Consider the following 26,229-nt stretch of genomic DNA (forward strand, 5'->3'; position numbering starts at 1 on the left):
TTCTGTAATTCTAAGGATGCTAGAAACTCTTCAAAATGAACAACAGACTGACCCTAGTTAGTAAAACAATTACAGAAATTATACATATTAGAATGGTGAAATTATATATATTATAAAGGTGAACCCATTACCCATCTTCAAGAAAGAACTACGATATATATCAATTTTATGACTCATAAATGTATCTATATATGCTTTTCATTCTTGACTAAAATTATTCTCCAATACTCAAGTGAACAAGTATTTGAAAATCAAAACACACACAAACACAAAGGCTAGCATCAAAAACAATCATTAGTGTTCATTCTCATCTCACAAAACATTGCAAGACTTTCTATTTGTGAGTAGCTTCTGGAAAAAGGTCTTTACCCTCACTATCTTTCTAATCAGCAACTTAAAATACAATTTTATGATGTATTCCTGTTTCTAGGAGGGTCTGATTTCTCCAGACGCACTGGATTGATCTCAGCAGTGTAAGGTGAATAAAGTCTTCATGATTGTACAGGTTGATAGCGACAGGACAATTCAGACATGAGTATACTTAAAGTTACCTCTACTCTTTTAATCCTCTTCACACTACAGTGATGGCAAATCTGAGACTGAGGAGCTGAAAGCCAGCATCCCCCTGGTGCTGTAACTTAGGGCAAGGAGCAGGGGAACTGCACCAGCAGACAAGTCTGCTGCAAGTTTGGGGTCAGGATTACCTGGGGCTGACTCCAGCCCTGATCCATGCTCCTGGTGCACCAGCCTTGCAGCAGCACCCTGTACGGATGGGGTCACCTTCAACTGCTTCACTGCACAAATTAGTCCTAAATATGTACCTGCAGTCCTCCCAGGGCACGCTGCTGCACTTAGCACTGTGTTTATGGAGCAGTTCCTCCCCACCACGCTGATGAAGCGGGGCCTCTCCTGACATCTGAAAGATGCGTGGCTTTAAGACAGGCTACGTCGCTTCATCGCTGAAGCTGCAGACAGCTTTTGGTTGAAGAACCACCTGAATTGTGTCAAGTCTAAACAGCCTGGCTCCTGCATGCAACAGCGAAACTACTTTGCAGCAGCTCCAGATTAAGTTTTGCATGCATTTCTTAATAGCAAGCAATGCTGACAGTTACTCATTGTAGCCTCTGGGGAAAATTTCTCTTGGGCAGCAGTTCAAGACATTGCTGAAAAAATTGAAACACAGAGCACGGCACGAAAATATTGAACTGGCCTCTCTTTCTGCAAACAGAGTGAATGGAATTATCAAGGACTCCACCGGTGAGAAACAACAGGTTGCCATATACAGTGCCACGGGATACCAGGCAGCAACAACAGAAGAAAAAGAAATCTGCTGCTCACTTTCATTGGTTGAAGACTTGGAAGTCACTGAAGAAGAGAAAAAGCAATGAGAATTTCAGCACTGGGCTTGTTCGCAGTAGAACTTCTCATTACAATAAATGAAAAACAAAAATAGAAAATGAGGAAGCCAATATTTCCATCACCAAAACATGCTCCTTCAACAGCAAGCAGCAGGAAAGATAACAAGATGAGAGTAACAATATAGACATTAAAGAAAAAAAATTAAGAAAAGATGCTGTGGGCTTTCAACTTGATCAAGACTGGATTCAAGTAGTAGGAAAGCACAGAGCAACACCATCTAAATTTCCTGTAGAACTGCATTGTATTTTCTGAATTTAACAGTGGGGCATTAATTATGGTATGAAAGCATAACCCAACATGACTGCTTAAATACATAAAAAAATAAATAAAAGAGAACAAAAGAAAAAAGAAAAAAAAGGAAAGAAATAAGAAAGAAAAACATTAAAGGATGCTCCAGAACAGACCTGTCATTTACCGCATGCTCCTCTCTGACATTATTCCTAGCTGAAGATTCCTAAAAAAAAAAAAAAAGATATATATTTTTCTGGCACTTACAAGACAATAACTTCATTTTTCAGATATGCTAGAAAAATTTTTCTCTTCATTGCAGCATTCACAGACTCAGTAAATGGATTTTTTTAACGGCATGCACTCAGCATAAAAACCAAAAGCATCCAATAAAAGAAGACAAATAATGATGAAAATTGAGTATTATTAATTCCTCTAGGCAGAGGTGTGTAAAAGAGTTTTGCCAATAAAAATGGCTACAACTGTACATCCAGCAATCAAAATTTTGTGGACTAACAGATGTTTAACAGATCATAAAAACCAGAGACAATCTTTATTTCCATTGAAACCATTGCAGCTTGAAAAGAAACAGTGCCTTCGCGAGAAGAAATCCTTCCAAAACGGACTTTGGAAAAGCCTGTTTAGATAACGGCGGAGATTAAAAGCACACCTCCCTGAGCGCAATCCATGCCCACCCTGCTCGAGACACGGGCAAGCAGCTCAGGACCACCACCACATCACCTCCTGGCGGCGATTACCTCGGGTATGGCTACGGAGGCACTGAAGGCTTCCACAGTTGCACATTTATGACCTGTGAAGTTGGAATTAACTTGATGTCCTACGGAAACATTTATACGAACCTCCCTGGTTTAACACAGCAGTTAAAATAGAGAACTTGCACTGGCCAGGAGAATAAATTACACTTGTTAACTTCTCGCCTGGGATGCATCACGTCAGGCATGCATTTGGAGCCTGATTCCTGCACAGGGAAGAAGAGTTGCTGCAGCAGCAAAGCGAGGGAGAGATCTACAATCCAGCGCTATGTTAATTAAGCTTGAGACCCACAGGCAGAGGGAAAAATGAGTGTAAATATCTTATTTCATTGTTTGTACTTAGGAGCTAAGATTACTCTAGCAACTGCCCACACAGAAAGGGGAGCGATGTAAACCACCATGGTACCAGGTTTCCTTCTGTACATGCGGCGTGCTCAGAAAGGGCATTTTGAACTGTTCCACCAGGGCGATTTCCCCTCTCCCTCCAAGCAACTACCAGGCACTGTGTTGCTTGTGCTAAGGACTCTTCCCAGTGCCCCAAGCCTCATGCTTCCCCCATCAGGGAGAGTATGCAGCTGTACCCAGAGATGACTGAGGAAGGAACTTGGACCTACAAAGAAACCACGCTTTCACATACAAACAGGTAGTATTGAATAGCAAGGATGAGACAAAGACTTCTCTTTTCCCTAGCTCTCTGAAGCCTTCAGGACATCATCAACTGGAAACAACTCAGAAGGAGCCAGAAAGATAAAGGGATGATTTCTTAAAGTGGGGACAGTTACACAGCATCGAAACATCCCTCAAAGAGCTAACCAAGAACAGCCCGCTGTCTGGATGCCCAAGCACTTCTGTGTTTACCCCAGTGTACACCTCTGGCCTGATACTCTGCTTTCTATAAAGGGAGACTGATTTCCCTTGTAAAATACAGATTTTGTGGAAAGAAAAGCACATTAAACTTCTGTCTGCAACCTAACAGAACCCGGAAGGTGTACCCTAATAAATAATGTCTTCACCATTACTGGCACAAACCATTAATTATCATGGTCCTGTCAGTGCAGGCCTTCAGGACTTGTCAAAATAAGGGAGCAGTATTTGCGCTGAGAAAAAATAATTCCATCAAGCATTTAAAAAGTAATTTGACAGAGATTTACAGGGCAATAAGCTGACTGTTTGTGCAAAAGTGAAACAGCCAAGGGTTCAAAGTTAAACTCAGCTGGGACTCATCATCCTTCACTCGGATGCCTTCTCTCCAAAATTTTTTTTAAAATATCTACCACTGGGTCAAATTTGGTTGGAACTGTCCAATATTTTCACAACCTATTAACGTGAGGGAGAGAAATGAAAACGGGTAAGTGTACAAAAGAGGCTGTATGACCCTATAAGCCTAATTTCCACAGATAAACCAAACTAAGGATGCACAAGGGAGGAAAAGCAGAAGGACCTCAGGGAAAAAAAAATAGAAACAGTCTATTGTATCACTTTTGTTATGAACACAAGTGAGCAGGACTCCTGTGGAAACCTGAGACATATGTTATATATTTACCTGCAACTGAGTCTTCAAGAGGGTGTTTGAATGATGTGTCCCACAACAGTGCACTCTAAAAAACAACTTACTTCTGGGTCCAATTCCCCATGAGCCTACACAATGCTGCCAACTGTCAAGTTACATCAACAACAGGGTGAAAAAAAAAAAGTTTGATGAAATTAGATCAAATTTTGTACTTCAAGAATTACCTGAATATTCAATTGAAGGTTTTTCTGCAGTTTTATTGTCCAAATTTTCACATCAAATCACCTGTGACAGGAAACCAAGTACTCAAGAGAAAACAGAAAACTAAAGTAATTGCATAAGAGTATAAGGCCAAGCACACCAACACAGCTGCAACAAGCAGCAGCCAGACTTTTCCTCTCCAGCCAGAGCAAATTACCTCTTCTTTCAGCTCTCAAACAGAAGACAAACTCCTCTTTCTGAAGCAAAACAAATATGTTGCTGCAGCACATGAACCACTGGATCGCCTTGAGCCTGCTACAGCTTCCAGGCGTGCTGGAAGCCACAGAGGCAGGAGCACCTGGAGAGGAGAGCTTTGACCATCAGCCCCTTGCTGGGACAGGGGGCCACAGGCAGAACCTACATAAGGATATATCAGATTTTGTTTTAACACACAATTTGTTACTTAAGGGTGCCAAATCTCAGCTAGGAAACACTGGGCTATGCAAGAAGTATCCACAGAGCCAGAGGAGCTTTGCCCTTCAAGAATTTCATCACCTTCTCTTATCTGGAGCATTCCCCTCTTGCAGAGAGTGAAAAGAAATATTAAGTACTGGAAAACTATTTTTTAAAGAGAAAAAAAGCTAACAATGTGTTATGAAGTACTGAAATTAATAACTGTTCGCTTTCTTTTAATTGAGAAAAATGTTCCCCTTTTCTTCCCTCCACAGAAAAAAAACAAACACCTCAAAATGTTCAGATTGTTCAGATCAAGGCACTGTATATTAGAAAAAAATAAAACAACATCCCTGAATTTCTTAATCATGGTCTTTTCAATTATCCTCAGAAGAAACGACAGAAAAAGTAACAATGTTTTTGGATGTTGCTTCATTTTCCCTCTTCTTCATGCTTCACTAAGTACATATACACATTCTGTTTTATTAAAAAAAAAAAAAACAACAATAAAGCCTGCTGAGTTTCGAAGAGCATTTTACAGTACAGCATTATTGGTTTCTGCAATGCTTCATATAAAAAAGGGACATATGAAAAAGGCCCTTAGGGCTTACCACTGTGACTAATACCATCTACTCCTTAAAAATAATAAGTTTTAACCATCTCTGTCTATAAATAATGAAGAAAGTCTACCTGTCCTCCTTCCAGAGCAAGTAGTAGGCACGTCAGGTGGAAAAATGACGCTCAAAAGAGAGCAAAGATACTTCCCACAGTTTCCTTTTGATAGGCAAGATATAAATTTAACAAACACGTTGTGAAATCTACATTAAAAAATATTGCACCAAAATATAAAATAAAAATAAATGATTGCAGCTGTCTAAATATAGATGTCCTATTAATATATTTAATTAGCAGCAAGCAAAAAACAGGACGCACCTGTTTTTCCATCCAGAAAACACAGAACAACATTTACAGTGATAAAAATCACAGAAGGCTGTGTGTTCATGCAGGCGTTAACCCTAATGCCCACTGAAGACTGAATGTTGTAGACTGTCAATCAAAACGCCACAGTACCCGAAATTCCTTTGAAGTCTCTCAAAATGCCAGCATCAGCCAGGTAAATCCAGCAAAGGCATCTGCAAGAACGACCCTTCTTCTGATGGTCAGCCCTTTAAAGTCACCAGCACTTTACAAGGACAGAAGGGATTGTATTTCGGTTTCTGCAGAGAGGGAGTGATGAACACCTAACCCAGTTTCGTGTCCTTTTCGACTCTCTAGACCTTCCTGGCCTCTCCCTTTGACTTGCTGCATTGATAAAACCTGGATAATAACAGATTCTTCCAAAATATAGGCAGATGTGAAATATCACAAACAGGGATGTATTGTGAGAAAAAAAATATATCCAGGTGCTTCAGCAGCTTAAGCTACAGTACTCCAAAATTAATATACGCATCCAATGTGGAGAACTGCCAAGCAGCCTTTAAGCCCAATTAAAGAAACACCAGCATGCCAAGAGGTTTATGTCTCTCCCAAGACTAAAATACCAGCTAGTCCTCTAAGCAACCTCACCTGTGTTTTATTATGCTGTATTCTGTGAGGGAACCAAGGCCTCTTGCTCACAGTGGCCACCACCATTCCCCTCTGTTAGCCCTGCAGGACAATGCCCAGGGCAGTGGTACTGTGGGTCTCGCACGCTAGTTTGCCCTCAGAAAAATATTTCTTTGTCAGGCTAAACAGCAAAGGTAGCATAGTGGACAGAAAATACATTATTAATAATCATTTCTACAATCCAGAAAACAGTCTAAGATACTCATAATGAAGTGAAAGCTAGCACATGAGATTTCTGTCTAGAGGAATGGGACAACAGTTTTTCTAATCTGAACAGAAAGTAAGATTTTAGGAGTAGTTTAAGCCCTTCAGATAGCAAGGGTTATCTGGAAAAGAAAAAAAAAAAACGGGGGGGGGGGCGGATTCCTTTGTCTCCTAATTACAATCTCCTATTTCATTTTTCAAAAGCATCTTTCAACAGTCCTTTACAAAACTGTGCTGTCAGATCTTCGGTGCTGCACATCCTCCCCCTTAAAGAATATGGCTCTTCTTTGGCTCTGAACTTGTTAATTCTCTGAAGGACAACATTTTTCTTCCCTATTCTGCCATTTAGTGGTTTTTGTTGTTGTTTTTAATGGAAAGAGGGTAGATGTAAATACATTATAACTATAGGAACAATTTTGTGTAGGACACTTTTCCAAGATACAAATTTTCATTTTATGTATTCACTGTTTATTTCAACATGACATACAATCTGAACGAGAGTAAAGTATACCAGGACAGCACTCAAAAAGCCATTTTGAAGTAAATAACAGAGCCTGCCATTTTCACATTCAGCCAGAACCTGACCTGGAAAGAGCGTAAGCTGGAAAAGCACTTGCTCCCTCTGAGCTAGCTACGGTAATCCAAAGACTCTCAGTCCATGCCATCCTAAGAAACCTTAACTGCATTGCAACCCAGTAATCAATTATAATTTGCAATAATTACCCCATGAGCACGCTTCAGTCATCATTAAACATAATTTTGAACGGCAATATGCACAGAGACATTCTTCTCTATCCATCTCCACTCACAGACAATATATTGCAAAGAACCGCTGAAATTTAGCAGGGTGAAAGGAGAATGGCAATTACAAACAAAGCAGACTCATCTGGTGATGTCTAGTGCTAAAATTAGGCCTTGGTGTACTGTCAGGTGCTGACAAAATGATCTGAACACAAATAAGACAGACTAGATAGAGCAGGGAGATGTCCCCAGCCACGGCTCAACCCACACTGCGTACACAAGGGAACAAGGGTCTTCAAGAGCCAGGGAACAGCAGCTCACCCTATTCCTCCTGCAGCACTATGCTCCCTGCTGCTAGAGAACCGCCCCTTCCCTCCTTTCACCATCAAGTGCCGAAAAGGAGGAAAAATCAAATGATATTCTGCTGATCTTCAGAGTTTTCTCTCCTCTGCACAGGGCAGCTCTTGCTCCCTAGCTTAGGTTTATGGGAAGAGGGGGAAAATAAAATGAAGAAAGCTGCCTGTAGGAGAGCCCAGGGCTCTTGAAAGAGAAAAATCCCTCATGGTGCCCTCCAGCAAAACCGGAAGAGCTCCAGCTCCCCTTGTGCCTTGGCCAAGGCGAGGCTGCTGAGTGGAAGAAGGTAGGAGAAGGATCGCGCCCTCAGGCCAGGCCTGTGGAGAAGGCTCTGGAAACCCCAAGGGAGAGAAAATCACGTGTGCTGCTGCAATATGGAGGAACCTTTCCAAATCAGCAGAGAAGAAAAGAGAAATGAAACCATGCTGGGCAAGTTCTGCCTTGGCCATAACAGAAGCATAAGGAGAAGAATGACCAGTGCTTTCCCTCTTTGGGCCTGGCGAAGAAACCCTTCTTGCCTCACGAAGGAGTTGAGGACCCCCACTGTTGCCCACCCACACTAATTCCCTCAACCAAAATTCCTGTCAGTATTTTGGAAAAGCTAACCAGGGTGCAGTATGCAGAGAAGACTGCCACAAACACCGCAGTGCACGTAGTGTCACGACTTTGAGAAGCACCATGATTCTCCTCAAGTCCAGAGCTTCCAATATTTGACAGCTTCTTTCAAACACTCCTGCTGAAAAAATGTTTGCAGACTCTACCACCTCCCTCCCTTTCCCCCCCGCCCCCATAACTCTAAAGATTCATTTCACCAGCAACCCAAGGGGCCCAATTGTAATTCTTGCTTACAAACTGTGTTTTCCCGGTCCTGCTTCTGCACAAGCTGTTTGCAATTCAACCCTGAACACCTCCTGCCCTTCCCTCGAAGCTCATGCTCTCTCTGACCTTGTGGAGACAGGTTTTTGGTCCTGTTCAGAGCTAGTAAGATTCATTTGCTCTCCCTGGGCGTCAGGAAAAGCTTTCTGGTACAAGCCCATAAAACTTCTTCCTTGACACGTACTGCATCCTGGTCCTAACATGCATTACATCCTGGTTTCCCCCCACCTCCCCTCAATCTGAAATAAATTACAAGCCACGCAGAATGAGGACATCCTTTACTATTACAGTGCGGAAAAACCCTGCTTTTTTTCTTTTAATTTAAGGGAATGTTTCCTTTCTGCTGGCACTTTTTAGGACTCCAGGGATGCATATAACTTATTTCTAATTTCAGTGATGGTAAATGGCTGGCAGGATAGTGCGCTCATTCAGTGCACGGTTACAACTTGCTTTTCCTGCTGTTCTTTCTTCCCCTAAAGTTAATTAGGAAGCTTTCTGTGGTCATTTGACAGACTAAATTTGTATTAAGGTTTGGAATTATTTTTTGTTAGTTTCCTTTTTGAACCTACAATGAAGCCTCTGCTATCACAACACCTTCTTACTCCTTTTCAGGTCACATTTCCTTTCAAAATCACCAGCATGTACATACAGCTGAAAGTGCCATGCCAAGATTTCTAACACCATTAAAGAATGAGGGTGGGGAGGAAAGAATGAATAATTTTTACATTATTACAGTGAAGGAACTTTAGTGTATGAACCCTTGCCGTAAACTAAGCATTTCTTTCCTCAGTAACACGGCCTTGTAGAGCGCTATATTTTTGTTGTCAAAGATGAGAAAGACTAGGGAACCCAACAGACTTTACTCTTTAGATCAGGAAGAGTTGTTAAGCTCTGGTTTTCATGACAACACATATTACATCAACCTTAAAACAAATAAAAATTTTGTCATAAGATTTTCCAAACCAATGGCCAATGTGATCCAATCACTATTTTCCTCAAATCCACCCCTTCTTGGTTCCCCAATTCTGCACAGACAAAAAAAAATAATTAGCCCGTAAGTAAAGCAAGTAGTAAATAAAAAGGCATTGTGAAAGACATCTCTGTATTTCAGCACTGCTGTGACAGTGTAAATAGCTAAAGGATCAGATTGCAGATAACATCTCTGTTTAAATAATTTATTTTCTTGCCATGTACTCTTTTAAGTCAATGTCAAACACATAAAAATGCAAAAGAAACCGGAGAAACACTCAAGCAAAAATGTCGCTGTTAAATGAACCTTATATTATCAGATGCATTATTAGGGTTAGCAATTACAGCTCTTTAGAACATGGCCCAAACATTTTTATCCGGACCAATGTCTATCAGTAAACTTAATTAGTGCTGAAGACGTTTTTCTACAAACATCCAACATGTGCTGCTCCCCCTGAATTCCATTTCTTTCCTCTCCAACAGTTTTTCCACTGTTTTTCTTGCATAGCCGAAAAAGAGATGCAGATGTCTTACTCTTGTATCTAAATCTAAAGTGTTTTACACTTTCAATATATGCATAGTCAGGAGCCATTATTGTTCTTTTAATAATTAATTCAAAGTGTTCCAAATGAGATACACCCTTATAATTATTCTCTCAGAAAACACTGGTAAGACCCATTACATATTCTTAATTATGATCTTGAATGCCTTTGACAGCTTTTCCCCCCAACACAGGTAACCCTACCCAGGGTTCAAAAAGGCTGCCAATTGAATCTCTCTACGGTCAGGCAGGGGGAAGACAGCAGTAGATGTGATAACTGGTCCCCAAAATAAATAAACCCACTTCAGATTAAACTTTCAGTGTTGGAAAGCCTAGGTGAGCAAGTCTGATCTTGGTCAGGCATGCTAGCAGGAACAGTTGCAAAGAGCAGAAATAGCCTGCAGATCAATAACCACAACATGTGGGGAAGAGTCAGCCCAGCTTTCATAAGGTGAAGGTACATCTCCTAAATCTAGTAGAGTTTCCTGAATATAGTCAAGTATATGAGCAGGGGTGCAGTGGTCAACATAGCCTACTTACATTTTCTAAAGGCTCCAGCATAGTCTTCCAGCAAAGACTGCCACAAAAAATGTACTGACGTAACAAGTGAGAAAAGGCTCCTGCCTGTCTCACCAAGCAGCTCATTGGAAAATGAAGGGGAAAAAAAAAGGTTGGAACAAATGGCCATTGGAGTATCTCAGGTTTGGGGCTATGCAACATGTTCCTAAAATAACAGGGAACAGAGGTAGGAGGGTGAGATGTCAAACTTTGCACCAAAACAAAGTTTCAGCTTACACGTGCTTGGAGCTGAACTGCAGAAAAAAAAAATTTCTAGCTCCTACCAAAGCCCTCAAAGATGCATGGGAAACAGTAAGAAGTATGAGAACTGGAGAAAACTGTCCAATGGCTATGGCAGATTGCCAGTGCCACTGGCACATGATGGGAGGGGAGAGAAGATTCTAAATTGCAATTATTTTTCTCAGCTTCGTACCTTTCTTAGCTTTCACTTCATACCTCCACACAGGAAAGAAAACCTATGAAGTTAATACAAGCTCTTGGGTTCCCTACTATTCCTGGAATGCAAAAATCCTTACTTTTAAGCTACAAGGTCGGTATCGTACCATGCTGAAACCTAGCCTAAGGAATCGGGCCCCAAGATGCAACACCATTTGTTGTGCGTCTTCCCAATTTAGGTTCTAAGCTAACAGCAGGTTGACAAGGCTTCCAATACATCATACAAATGAAATAAATTTTTCTTTTCTCCTCCTAAAATTAAATCAAAGCAGAAGTCTTACTTCAAGATAAGACTGTTCATTGCACCTCTGGAATACTGCATTTTTGCTGCTAAAATTAAAGACCTAGCATCAGAATAAAACCCATGTATACTAATAGCACTAACCATGTATACTAATGGAAGCCAATGCTCCAGGTTTTAAATCGGAAAGAAACCCATGCTGAAGCATTCTTAATGCCAAGCATTTCCTGGCTGAAAGGTAACATGAACTGAATACACTGCACAATGTCGATCATAGTACAGGATGCTACACCTAACCAGAATAATGTTCGTATATTTTAGAAATATATATATATAGACACATCTTAAAACTGTTATAAAATTAAAAAAAAAGAGACTTTCTTAAACCTTTACTAAACACCCAAACTCCGTCAGAAAGAGGCCAGTATGATTTTTTCATTTACAATAAATTAGCATGGCAAAGATAACAAAGAGGCAGGATATTAGCAGAGCAACAACAATACGCAGATAACAACTCTCCCAGATTCTAGCATGAATTCGTTCGCTGGTCTGTCCTGCTGACAAGCAGTGGCACAGAGGACAAACAGCCCAACCTCACAGGATACCTAAGGGAAAAATGCTCTTTAAGAATAATCAAACCTTCAACAAAGGTACTCTAAATGAACAACTATCAATATAACCTGCAGACACATAGTTTTGATGTCCATCCTTTCCTATATATTTTTGAAACTATGCTTTGGGGTTTTAAATCCATGCCCAATCCTACCACATACAAGAAAAAAGGATGGGCAAGTTGTGCAGCCTGGTTCCACGGTCACATGAAATTGTGTAAGAGTCAAAATGTGAATCCCAGTATTAATCACCCAAGAACCTGCTACAAGCAAGCACTTTAGCACTGGAGACCCTCATTAGAAAATACCTTGAAAAGCAGAGAAATGCATTTCCATTTTAGCAACTGGATGAAAGCTGACACACAAAATCTGATACTTAACTCAATGCTCCTGCCTGTAGCAGGCGTACCATTTAGCTTTCATTCCTAACCTATACTTTGATCTTAAACAAAATTTTTTACTGTCATGAATGTTTAACAGACAAAGAAACAGCAGGAGGAAAAAGGTGCACACTTGCAAAGCTGTAAAACACTGAATAATGGTATTTTCATGTTAGTCTTCATCTCAACCAGGAAGTAAATATACCTGCTGCAGCTTATCTTAATCTTACAAGCCCCAATGCATGATTTAGCTATTTTAAAGCAAACCCAAATATTCAGCAAATAAAAGCTTTTCATATCAACAGAAATCATGCTGCTGTTTCAGATACAGATGCATTCTCATTTAATCCATTACAGGCAGCTTAGAGGCAATGAACCCAAACACACCTTTCAGACCTGGCTCAAGAAATCATTAAGATCAGAGAGATAAATTCTCCCACATGCCTTTGACCACAGGACTGAGATGCAGACACTTGTTCCATTGTTTTTGTTTTCCTTTAGGAGTGACGCAAGCTTGGTGTGCCTGCAATAGGAAGCACGATCTCCATCAAAGTCAGCCTACTGTGCCACTCACCGTCATGTTATAAATGATGCAATTACAAGAAAATAAATTCAATGAGCTTATATTTGGGGGTTAGGCCTTCCAGTAATACAGGCACTTAACCCATCGTGTTTTGCAGAGGTGTTTTTTGTTAAAGAATATATTAGTATCTCACCTAATAGCTTTTCTAATAAGTTGAGACTCCTTTGTACACAAAAATTGATTGTTGCTACTAGCTAGTGTGGGCTAATTGGAAAATTAGAAAATAAGAGTTACTATGCAGGTGAAACATGACAATACGAACAAAATTTAAGAGCTACAATTTAATTTCATCACATGGTACTCACCATGCAAAACTCCAGCTATCCTTTCCTTTTCAGTGACTTCTGGATTATGTGCCATTAGAGGTGTAAAACACTTGTGTTCAACACAATCGGGATGTACTCAGAGAACCTTCCAGTGCATCTAATTCCTGTTTCAGCCATTATCAGACAATAAATAAATCCAAGAGGCAATTACATTTTTCATAACAAATCATGATGACACCAGCTTGCCACATTCCCATTTCTCTGCATTTTTTCCTTTACTCCTTCCAATTTTGCCTCTATAATACAGTGCTACAAAAATACAGTGTTTAATTTTGTTTTACTGCTGTATAAATATATGGAAGAGCAATCTGAATGGATTTATTTTACATATTATGATTCTACATTTGCACTGGAAGCCTATCTGCAAATGAAATAAACAGTAGCCCAAAAGGATGTTATCCAAAAGTATGGGAAAAGGGAAGAAAGAACAAGAAAATTTACTGAAGAAGAGACAAATGAAAACCACTGTCAATCACAAATAAATAGCTATACAGTGTATCCCCTGACTTTTCAACACACAAATGACAATACTGCCAAGAAATAATGAGAACAGGACACGGGAGCAGAACTTACTCCAGGTAGGCACAGCTTATTCTGAAAGCAAAGGCAGCAAAACGTGCTGCCAGGCGTCACGAGGCACATCTGTTTATAGCAGGGAAGCACAGAGGAATTATCCTCTAGGCAGAACCTGACAGTAATTACAGTTTTAAACACCTATCTTTCTTTCAAAGAAGGTATAAAAAAGGCTGAGGACAAAGCACTGATTCTCGGAGCACAGTGGGGACCTTACCAGGGGAGCCACTTGTTCGGGTTTGATTTTACCTACGGAGGAATGAACAGAACTTTAAGAGCAGTGACTTGAATGAAAGCGATTCTGAATCAGCAGAGGCTTGCCAAAAACTAAAGGGAAAATTAAGAGCAACAGAATAAGAACAGAAGAACTGCAGGGCTGAGAGGTACCTACAGGTATTTCTTTCTTGCTTATAAGGTTAAGCTGGATCCAATAAAACACTCCTGAGCAGCAGCTGCCCAACCTACTGCAAACACCTACACCAGAGACCCGCAGCCCCGGTAACTTCAATGCTTAGCTCTGACTTCTGTTAGAACACTGTTTTCTTTCCCCTGCGTTGTAATTAACACCTGCTCACCGCACCACACACACCACCTTTCTTTCTTTGCCAAGTAACACAGAGATCTACCTTCCAGGGCATCTCTACATAATTACCATTTTTTCCCCTCATTACAACATAAACCCAAATCTTACAGATTTGCAGGACTTCTAATATCTTTTTCTGGCGTTTTCTTCTGGTTTTGGCAACAGCTTGGCTGTTGACTCACATTCAGTTTTCATGTACTGCATCTCCAAATGTTTTTCTCTGAAACTGATACCTAGCAGCCGTTCGCCAAGCATATTTATGTGCATTATGTTTGCCCAAGTTCCATATACTGCATATATCCCTTCGTAATTGCATGCTATTTATTTCAGGCTAGTCTTAAACAGTGAAAGCCCTCCTGAAGCACAAACCATGCTTTCAAAGTGCTTCTCTCTCTTTCTTCCTCAATGCTCAATATTCGAAAATGTAGCAAGAGTATTCCACTAGAAAAGGCATTAATGGAAAAGCTGAATAGGACTGGACCAAAAGAGGCACCATTCAGTACATCACTGCTGAACATCAGCTGTGAACTACTGGTAACTGCTCTGAATATCTTTTCCAAAAAGTTGCAGACTGTGAAAAAAGCTGACAATAGTTCCACATTCCCCGGTATTTTTTCACTGTGTGCCTCCTTGCCAGAAGGCAAGATCCACTCTGTCCTCATTATCTTACTACACTGGAAGTGTATAGGAGGGGGAATTAGACCTCAATTATAAAGCCTCAGTGGTTGGAAAGCCCTGATTGAACAGACATTGGAAACCTCTGGGGACACTGGAAAGAAGCAGAGGAATGAAGGGAGGCACAAAGGCTCGCTGTTCCTGAAGCAGAAGCAGAGCGATTCCCATCCAAGGAAGGACTCCCAGTATTAACATTGCAGTAGCTTCATACAGACCTGAAAATAATTTCATTTTCAGGAAACCAAAACCACAGCACAACAGCAAATGACTCAATGCAGTTTCACAGCACATTTGATCTAAGCGGGGCTGCCACCAAACAGAGCCATCTGTTCTCCCCTTCACCGCGCTCCGTGAATTCCCGTTCCCTTCCTGTGCTGGAACTATTGATCACGCAGCTGCCGGATGAATAATCAGCTTATCAATGGGATGGAAAAATCATCTGCTAAAAAAAAAAAAAAAAAAATTAACCAAACTGGTTAGCTGTGTTCTACGAGCCGGACAGTCAACCTAGACAAGGGGGTGGGATGTGCAGCAGGGCAGGAGAAATAGGGCCGCTGCCTCTGCTCATGTGAAATGCAGCCCTGATTGCCTTCTGCCAACCAGCCTCGCAGAACTGCAGTGGCACAAAGGCACACAGCTCAAAGTCTGAGGCACAGAATGAATTACTGGTGGCATGGGACATAACATTCAGAATGACAGCATCCTAAGTGCTTTAGAAGTAGAGACAAAAGAAGGCACTTATGACTCCTTAATGGGGAAGATAAAAAAAATCCTGTATGCCAGTCTGAAATGCTCGTACCTTTTTAGTGTCATTCTTCACAAATAATAGACATTACCAGATCTTTAGGCCAAATAACCAGGGTTTAAGAAGCTCTAGCCCCAAAAGTTGGGGAAAAAGTAGCTAAAGGATATTAAATTTATTAAAGATTATTCAAATCACTAGGACTAAGTAAAAATTAATTTTAATTATCTTAGAAATTAGTGGAAAAACACCAAAGCGACAGAGTCCCTGAGAAGGGCAAATATAGGACTTGCTTAAAAATGGGAAGAAGAAGGCCTTGAGGAATTGGAGATCCATCAGCTTAACTTTGCTACCCAGAAAGATACCAGAACATATTAGTAATCAATTTACAGGCACCTGGGGGATAATAAACTGAAAGCAAACAGCCAGCATGAATTTGTCAAGTACAAATCATGTCAAACCAACCAATTTCCATTGCTGACACAGTAACTAGATTAGTGCATAAATACGAAATCTCTTCACTCAGACTCCTACCAGTGATGTATATATTTTCTTCTTTAAGAAAAGGTGAGCTAAGTTTCACAATTAGTTAAAAAGGCACAAGAGTTGTTTTTAAAATGTTCTCTTTCAACCTGAAGGACGTCTCAAGTACAGTTCTGAAGAGATACGTCCTGTGTTCTTTAATATCTTCACTAATGATTTAGAAGATGAATTATGGAGTAGACGTACAAAAATATGCAGAACAAGATAAAAAGGGCAAAAATAACTCTGGAGAACAAGATCAAAATTTGAAGCAAACGTGAGAAACTTGAAGATGTGTCCAAAATGAAATGAACAAAAAAAATCCACACCAAAGTTATATCTGAGGCAAAAATACATAGAAGGGACCGCATGGCCAGGGGGCAATGCTGCACAAAGAGAATAAGGACTTTTTATATGCAGCATATTCAACGTGTACATGACAAAGCAATGTTGCTGCTAGAAGTAAATAATTCACTCTGGGCACGTACCAACAGGGGTGCCGGATGCAGCAAGCAGAAGTGCAATCCCTGCTTTGTACTCCAAACGCCGTACCTACAACATGTGCCCAGATCTTTTCACCACACTGTAAATACGACATGGATTAACTGGAAAAGGCCAGAGGAAAACAAGAAGAATAATTAACGAGCATATTAAAAATTGCTGAAAGAACTGAATTTCCTCTTTAATAAATAAAATAAAATACAGTAACTGGCACACAAGACTTCAGCCATATAATGGTCATTATGAAGAAGAGAAAAATCAGCCCCTCCTCGGCTCCCGTGGGAAGGCAGAGCCAGGAGCAGGCTCCGATTTCAGCAGGGACCGTGCTGGTTGCTGCTCAGGAAAAGCTTGCTGGGCACGAGGCCAGCACAGCCCCAAGTCAAGGCACCTAGGGAGCCTGCGAATCTCTTCCATAAGAGCAGATTTAGGCAAACATCTGTTAGCGTGCTCGTTCCTGCATCCGGACAGGGAGACCAGCTAAGATGAACTCCCAAAGAGCCTCCCAGTCTAAAGCTGAGCTAACTCCCTGTCTTAAAAGAGTGCAAAGTTTCAAGAAAGAGAATTTATCAGAATAATATTTTCAGGTGACTCGTTTGGCTTCTACAGGATAAACCAGCTAAGCCCCAGGTTGCCAAACACAGCTATTTGTGACTTGACAGACCAAGTAAACATGAAGACACGGATGCAACTCCTTCATTTGAAATGTCTGCGTTGACTAAAACTTTCCCTTCCATTTCAGCTTAATAGCTATAAAAACATATATCCACCTTGCATTGTAAATGTACGTAAGAAGCTCAAAGGGATAAAGGTAGCTGCAAGGTTTTTGTTTCCTTCTAATTCTGAAACAATGCTAAAATCCAAGTTGCTGAGAGGGTCTGAAGTTCCTGTTTTCAGCTGGAGTATGTTCGAGGGTTCAGATTACCAGTTGTTTGAATTCACCTGGCTTGCTGCTGTTCTTAACAATTTTTTCTTCCTTTTTCTCTGAAAACAGATGGAAGGCAGTAATCAAACAAATTATCATGGTGGCTTGTATTTTGATGTATCATTATTTTTTAAAAAGGATAGAAAATACTGCTTTTGTCAAAAATTAACGCCACCTTGAGGAGCTGACCTATCAAAAAAAACCTATTAACCACCTCCCTCCTCAGCCTCAAACAGTTCGATAAAGCAGGATTTCTAGGGCACTTATTAGTACCCATGCACAGTCTGGCTGACTGCTATTTTTATTTCCAGACGAGAACACAGATGTCTCAATTTGATTTGGATCAGAGCAGGAGCTTTCAACCCCCCCAGTTTTTATTCATGGGTGTTTATTGAGTATTCTTTTTTCCTCTCTGACTATAGGAAGCGTTATTGATTTGGGTATATGCAAATACAGCCTGGCAGAGTAACTTTCTCTAGGCTATCTTCACAGCTTCCTTATTAAACTCTATCGTTTCGCTCAGTTATTGAAGAATGAAGAATTGTAGCTGCAGCATGACTTCCTTACAGAGTATTTAGCAAGGGTCTGAGTTTTTTTTAATTTTGAGTTTTTTTGGTTTTGCATTTTTGTCATTTTATGTTTAACCTTTCAATACAGAAGTTGCTTCTTCAGGATTTCAAGAACATCTAAGAGAAATGGATTTTTATTTTTTTAAAATGCTTGGCGACTCAAGGCAGCAGCAGTTAATCAGGTGGAGTCCTAAGTTTATTCAGTCAGATTACTCCTACTAATGTAACCGCTGGAAATTTCACTTCTCTTGCCATCCCTAATTCAGCTCCCCTGCATTGTTGAAATAGCTGGACTTGCATCGACTTTACCTTTTGGAGAACTTAAGGAGCTCTTCAGTTCTGCGTCATAAAATCAGAAACAGAGGGTTTCCTTGAACCACAGCAATGACTCCAGAGTGGTGGGGTTTTTACCCCGAGTATTCACAGTGACAGGGGTCCTTCCATGCCTGCCTGCTGTCCAGGGGCTGGACCCACCCATGATGAACAGCAGACATGGTGCAGTGAGGTTCATTCATGGGCTCATGCAACGTGGAGGCAGCTTACCTCAAGCTGGGGGCACTTTGCGAAATGTTAAATACGCACAGCCCTCGCACCCAGCATTTCACCAACTGGATCTGAGCCACTGGGCTCTGCAGTCTCACCCCAACGAGCTAATTGCCTGCACCAAGAGGACACAGAAGATGACCTGGCAGTAAGCAAAGAGGACAGAGAGGCTCCTGATCCTGCTGGCGGTGAGGCACCGTCTCCACGCAAAAAGGTTCACACACAACGGCAATGAAGAACGCTCAGAAATTTGCCAGCTGGAAGGAAAGATTTTGGATCAGATAAAGGGATGAAGTTTCAGACTGCTCACACATCCCCAAAACCCTTTGATCATCCTGGTATGTTAAAAAAAAAAAAAAAAAAAAGGCAAGAAAATAGTGCTTCAGTCCGACTACACAAAAGCTGAAGAAATGAAATACATATGTAATTCTGTGAAACTTCAGACAAAATCCTTTACTCACCCAACATGGTACTGGCCAGATAAATGAATGCTCAAAGGCAAAAAAGCGTATTCCTGAACTCTTGTCAAGAAATATCAAGTTTTTTCAACATACACAAGGGGATTTGTTTTTCTTATCATCAAAAATCAACCTCAGAGAAAAAAGAAATTCATAAAAAAGCCACTCCAAACATTTTTTTTTTTCCAGCACTGATCACAAGTTTTTTGATGAAGGTATTTTTCAAAGAAAACCTGTATTTTGCACAGAGGAAAAAAGGAAGGTGTCAAATTCTCCAGTTGTGCCATGCTCTCTTCCACATCCCTCTGTCACACGTCTGGTTTCTGGGACAAGTTTAGGAAATCAAACCTCCTGCAACTGCGGCATTCTGTGATCCTTCATCTCCGACAGCATTACCAGCCTGTGATGCTTCACCTCCAAAACCATCCTGTCCTTATGGAGAGATCTCCTTACATCTACTGGGTAAGTATGAAGTGTGATTTAAAGAGAACAAGAACAAAAATACCAGTTTAAAGCTTCAAGAGAACAAGATAATGTATTCTATTTAATTTAGCATGCTAATTACCAAATTACAAGCAGATGCAAAGTTAGGGGACTACATTTAAAGAAGATAAACTATTTGTTCTGATGTGGTGATAACACAATGATTTTCATCTACCCATTCATTAGTAGTCACGGATTTAATTTGTTTGCTTTAAGTTTTTAGCTCAGCTAGTTGTTGTTCCATTCCCTTGTCTGCTTCAAACAGGAGGAATTTTAACCTTCAGAGTGATGAATGCAACACAGAACAGAGCCTTGGTTTTAATTCCCATCTGAGAATGTTTGAAACTACACTTTTGGTTTAAATTGGTGAAAGCTTTCTGCCTGCAGTTGTTAAGAGGTATAAGGAGGTACAGGCTGAGGAACACAACGTGATCCCATTTTTAAATACAACCAATGCAGTAATTGGTAGAAAACCACAACCTAGAGTATCATTTACATGAAGGAGCTTAAGATTTCAGAGTGTAACTTTTCTGACAACCTTTACAACTGTCCACCTGCTCTTGCAAAAACCCAAGCAGTTTGGTCCATCCTCTCTCCCAGGAGGTGACCAACTCAGAGCCGAGCACAAATTCCACCCTGAATTTGGGGTCTTGCAGGTCGCCTTCCAGTTCAGCGAGTGATGCGTTCTTCAGGGGTTAACTCAAGACAGCTACCACCGTGTTTCCTAAATGCATGTATAGATTGTCAATCACAAACATTAAAATAAATATAAAGAAAGAAGAAAAATTAAAAACAAACAAACAAACAAATCACCACAAGCTCCAAACATCGAGGCAAAGCTGCTAGAGAAATGCACTCCAGGCAGAATGATGTAAACCAGGTGGCCTTGCTGGAGTGAGCCCTTTCTTGCTTTCTATTTAGGGAACAGAAGAGATCACTCACTTCTCCCTTCCCTTGATTCCTGTCTGGCTCTGGGAGTTGCACCACATAAATAAAGCATCAGTTAGCCAGTATCATAGGAAGCTGAGGTTACAGAAACGCCAGCTCCAAAAACCAAGACTGTGCTCACAGCTTCACTTCAAAGAGGATCTGTACTCCCTAATTCACACATTAATGACTTCACCCAGTCCGTGAGTGTAACTGGAGGTGACAAGTATGTGGGCAGAGGAGAACATTTACTCGTTTGTACAGAGAAAGGGCAATAAAGAGAGCAAACCAGAAGATGCCCTGAGGGGAGGAAAATAAAAGTTGTCTTACAGTTTTGCACCATGCAGTCGAAAATACTAAGCCATAACACAGTAATTAACTCCAACATCCATCTCCCACTCCGCACCAGGAAGCCAGGAGATGTGTGCAACCATGCACCCATCGCCCAGGTGTGGCAGGAGAGCTGTCAGCAAAGCAAAGCTTGTCACCAGAGCACACCTTTGGATACCAAATGAGACACAGGGTCACGTATGAAGCTTAAAACACGTCCGCTATTTCCTAAAAAACATCCAAGATCACAGGCTCAGTAAGTGAAAGCTCAAGATGTTACACTAACTTTGATGACATCTGCAGAAATTTAGGGTTTTGGGGGGTGTTTTTTTTTTTTTTTTTTTTTTTAAATCAGCATCAAACCTTTGCACACACTTTCTGTAATGCTTCTCTTCAGACGCTGGGCAAGTGACAAGAAAATCACTTTATCGCCTGCAGTCTATTCCAGATAAAAATTCAAATCCAAGACATAAAGAAGAAAACCATCCACCTTGGACAGGTGACGTTTTAAAGCAGCAAAGCAACATAACATCACTGAATACAAATAAGCTGATAAACACATCTTAAAGCCCATCAGCACTCCCCAACTCCAAAATCAAAACAGGTGTTGAAAAATACCTGCCAAGGTCTATCAACAGCCTAATCAAATGGATTTGTGTAGAGGTGACAACACAAACGGTGATTCTGGCAAGTGGAAGTATGAAGGCAAAAAAGTTGCTGGTTTTCTTCATTCTGCTTTAGCACGGTATCAGATGGTGGCTGGGAGAAACGTGTAGCAAATCTCCAGGAGGTACAAGAGAAGCAAATAATTTTCCAAAGGGCGTAATCAATGTTTATTTAAGAAGAAAATATACAGACTCAACATCCTGATGGTATTGCAACAGAAAGTTTACAGAAGACTACCAGACTTTTTGGCAGAAATCAGGCTGAGTATTGAAAATAAAGAATAAACTGTAAAGACAAATACATTCCTCTTACTTCTCATGAGAATAAGCAAGAACAGAGAAATAAGCATTGATATGGCAACTGCTTTTTTGAATGCAATCTTCACAAAACAATTAGAGAAGAGCTGCCAAAGTATGAGAGCTGTGGGCTTTACCCAAGTGTCGTAAGAAGACAAACAACATCTGCAGAGGTTGGGTTTTACTCCTACAGCAAGCTAACTAAACAATGGCAAAAGGGTGCAACAGTGACGCTCCATCACATGCTGAAACACGACTTAGTCCTATCACCACAAAATTACACCTGGCATTTTTGTCCTTGTTGGAAAGGCAACACAATACATCGTGTATGCGCTGCCTTGGAGCTCAGAGCCTCACCCCTTCGACCAAGGCACCAGACCCTCATGTCCTCCAGGTTCAACTTCATCTTACATCCCACTATCTCCTAGAGACCTCTGCCATATCCTACTGATTCTTCAGGCTCCTCCTCATTCGTGTCCTTACTTTTTACATTTTTTAATCTTTAAACTGAAAAAGAAAGTAGACTGTGATGACCAAATTAGTCCTGTTTTAAGTAACCTGTTGATATACATAGCAAGGCAACTTATTACTACCAGCTGCCCCATCACAACTTACCTCCTTAGCTCAGATTTTGTGGAAATAACTGCACCTGTATTTGTTCAACTTCTAGTTTACTAGAGCATATTTCTAGTGTGCATAGCTTCCATTTTCCACAGCAAATTCAAAGGGAGAAAGGTATAGCTAATGTGCAGACCATATATAATGCATATGCAGAACACTGAGCAGAGGCATTAGTTATCAATCCAAAGACATTTAGCAGGCTACCTTGGCATCTTATTTTCCAGCAGGACGACATTAGTGGCAATGGACAGATGTGTGGCTGCTACACAACCTTCCTCAAAGAGTTATCTGGCTGTCACTTGATAAATTAATGTTGTTATGAATATGCATGGCACCGTGCTGTTCCACTGCCAGGGAAGCGAGTGGTATTGAAGGGACAGCATAAATCAGTGACTGTGGAAGAACAGTGAGATCAGTGCTCCTGCTTGGGAATCCACAAAGCATAACTGAAATCCATCTGAGATATGAGTGGCACCTTGGGTTTGTCATCCAGTCTCTGCCACCAAGAGGTGTCCCAAGCACAGCACCCACTCCCCAGTGCTGTGTGCTTACCGGAGATGACTTCTGTTAAAGGACTGAGCTGGAGCTTCTCCCCTCAAGGTTTTGTTCTTCCCACTGGAACTCCTTTGGCAGATGCTCTCTTTGGGGCTAGAAAAAATTCCACCTGACCCACTGCACCGCATATTTTCAAACTCTACCAGCAAAATTGTTGTTGTTGGGTTCCTGTGCACGCAACACACAGCTTGTCCTTTTAAAGAGCAAAATATTTACTCCCCATGCTTGCAGCATAAAAGCAGTTGACAAACAGTCACAGCCCTTCCATGCTCCAGCATGAGCCCTACATCCAATGTACTGTGCTTGCAAAGGTGTAACCCTACCTCTCCATACCACCTGGAGCAGCGACCTCAGCACTTCCCGCACAAAGCCAACTCCTTACTGCCTCAGGGCTTCTTGTTTGCCAAGTAAACACAAGATTTCTTTTGCTGAAGTGTCTGACAGTCTAAGACTAAAAGAGCTCACCTCACCTTCAGCTGATAGGTTTAACTGAGCTACAGGTTAAGCACCTTTATCAATTAGCTGGAGATGCCTTAGCTCATGAATGCCGTTTTTGTCAACTCTCGTAAAGCACTGACCACTTTTAATCAGCTCCCCAAATGCCTGGAATTACAAAGAAAAATGTCAGATGCTATACCATTTTACCTACAGAGTTGATGGAAAAATCATCTTTTTAACTCAAATCCAAGAAGATTCATCAGGAAGTCAGTTTTGTTTTTCCTTTTCTTAAAAAAGAAAAAACTGATTACATCTTGCTTATAGCTGCAGTTTTTTCTACTGCATAATGCTACAATTGTACACATGAGCTCGATAATATGTTATCTGTCTCATCTGCCTCCATTCTCAGAGTTTCCTACGCATATTTGCAAAAAAAAATACCCATATTAATGATGGGTCTGGTATCAAAAGAGACTCTCATCTCTTCATTTAAAACAGAGTTGTTGATTTGACTGTTGAAGTCAGTAGGAAAAAAAAGGCATATATTTTTCGTTTTTTTCATCGTTTCTGGCACACCTCCTCCCAGCTGTCTTTCTGGAGCACACAGTTTAGTGGCTTCATGGCCATCGCCTCCGTTACCTGTTCATAAACTGACCGTGCTTCGGAGAGTCCCCCGGCGACACGCTCCAGTTCCAGGACAATGGATCCACAGCTCTTTAATGAAACATCACAACACTGCCAGAAAGAATGGGCCCCTTGTTGCCAAATGACTAATTTCTTTGCAAAGGCGTTCTGCTACATGAAAAACTATGAATGGCCAAGAGAAAGGATGTTTAGTGGATTTTGGGGGTTTTAATTAAGGCTGTATCCACATAGAGAACTGTTACTGTGCTGCTCCAAACACTGTACTTCAAATCATTTGATTGCAACTCCATAGACTATTAGAAAAATGCAGAATTTTCCCGATTAACTCAGTTATTTCTTTGACAGATTCTGTCATCATTTCTCATTAAAAAGCATTCTATTCCATAGCTGTCCTATTGACTGATAAAGTACTATAGGATGTAAGAAGCTGGCACAGTATGGCTTTTCCAGGCAAAAATACAATTGCAGGAATTCAATCATTTAATTTTAAAGTCTTTTAGTAGGCTAAGTGTATTATCTATCAAAAAGATAATACCAGAAATAGTATACTATGACCACTGGAGACAGAAAATGACAGTGACATCAATCACACTCAGGTTAGCAGCCATTAGAAACCATCTCAGGCAGCGCAGCTTTTGCTGGGCTCCCAGGGAACAAGATGAGGGGGAAATGTTAGAGGGGCACTCTGCAGACAGAAACGAGGCCTTACCTAGCAAAAGGTTAGAGCAGCAGCATAACTGTAACCCAGGTGACAGATGCTACTTTTACCTGATTTGAATTCTGTTTGTTTACATATAATGGTAATTTTACTTTGGCCATAAAGAATGCCTAGTGAAAAAGGATTTGGCATCAAAATGGTGAAATACACAAAATATTCTCTCCTAGAACATAAATTCACCATTAATGTTCTTTAAAGTAATGTTTCACTCTAAAAATACAGATTCTTTCTTCCAAAGTTCATTTTTATTCTGATCTAGAACCAGCATAATCTATAACCACATAAAATGGATTTTCCCACTCAAATTTCCTATGTGATATCTGTGTTGCATTGCTGGGGGGGTTGTTTGTTTGTTTCATAGACTGAGCCATGCACTTAAAATGCACAGAGTTTTAATTTACTACTAAAAGAGGTACTCTTTAGCGCTGGTTCCCTGAAGATTTTTAAATCCCATCACTTAGATCCCATCTGGAGGTCAAACCTGATCAGAATGTTGTATTCCAACCAGAGCAAAATGAACACACACTGCAAGATGCTGTGAATGGCTTTTTGGCAGCGGGTCAGAACAACTTCATCCCGAAGCATCCCACTAAACATGACAGGTCCGGCTGGACAGCGTTTCTACCAAGCTGCAGAACTTGTCTTGTGCTCTTCAGCTTCTGGAGAGGGAACTGTGAGGCTCTGCCCTGAGACAGTGCTTTCCTCCTCCTAAGGAGACATCCCAAGAATCCCAACATAAGAAAGCACAAATTCCATGCCTGCAGTGAAGTAAAGGAAGGTAATGGTGACCTACAATTTGGTTTTCAGCAGAGGATCTCAGCAGGCATGCACCAAACTGCAAAGCAAGAAGCATGACCAGGCTGGGACAGAACTACCAAAGCAATAGTTTAGATCCAGGAATACAGGTCTTCAATTCAACTTCTATATTCCTCAAGAGTTTCCAGGACAAGTTTCAAGCAAGACAGTAACAACAGGTTGTATACAGAAATCATCACCTTTGGAAAGAGAATTTCACCGAAAAAAGAGCAAGGCTGTGCCCAGCAAGGTCGAGAAGTCAGGTACAACTGGTGGCACATTAAGTCTTTGTGAACTGCAGCAAACCAAACCAGGCATCTTTCTACAAGAGTGAAGGAACAAGAAAGGCAATTTCATCATTCATCCCTAATCTTAGAGCACTTGCACCTTCATTAATCAGCATTACATCCTTACCAGAAGGCATAGACCATTTCAGACTATTCACACCCCTCTGAAAATCCAGCCAGTTCATGCTTCCTTGTCCAAAAATTGGCATTTTGCTGGCAGTGACCTGTGAAAGAAGGGAAGCTACCCCTCTCTCAAGAAATACTTTCCAAAGAGAAATCCTACATAAAAATTGACATGATTTTATAAAAGCTGATGTTATATTTACTATCAAGCAAATTTTAAGTAAATAA

General features: G+C 40.8%; 1 protein-coding gene across 14 annotated transcripts in view; it reads right to left on the bottom strand.

Annotated features, from left to right (window-relative positions):
* The window catches only part of PCDH15 (protocadherin related 15), a 738,695-nt gene that overhangs the window by 645,035 nt on the left and 67,431 nt on the right, over positions 1-26,229 (bottom strand). The window contains exon 1 of one of the 14 annotated variants that reach the window (XM_067000237.1): positions 1,824-1,855. The exons of the other annotated variants lie outside the window; for them this stretch is intronic. The gene's annotated coding sequence lies outside the window, so the exon portion shown is untranslated. Of the gene's footprint in view, positions 1-1,823; positions 1,856-26,229 lie in introns of those variants that run through there. 14 annotated transcript variants of the gene reach the window in all.

This window comes from Anser cygnoides, chromosome 7, assembly GCF_040182565.1.
Source record: "Anser cygnoides isolate HZ-2024a breed goose chromosome 7, Taihu_goose_T2T_genome, whole genome shotgun sequence".
Classification (NCBI taxonomy): domain Eukaryota; kingdom Metazoa; phylum Chordata; class Aves; order Anseriformes; family Anatidae; genus Anser; species Anser cygnoides.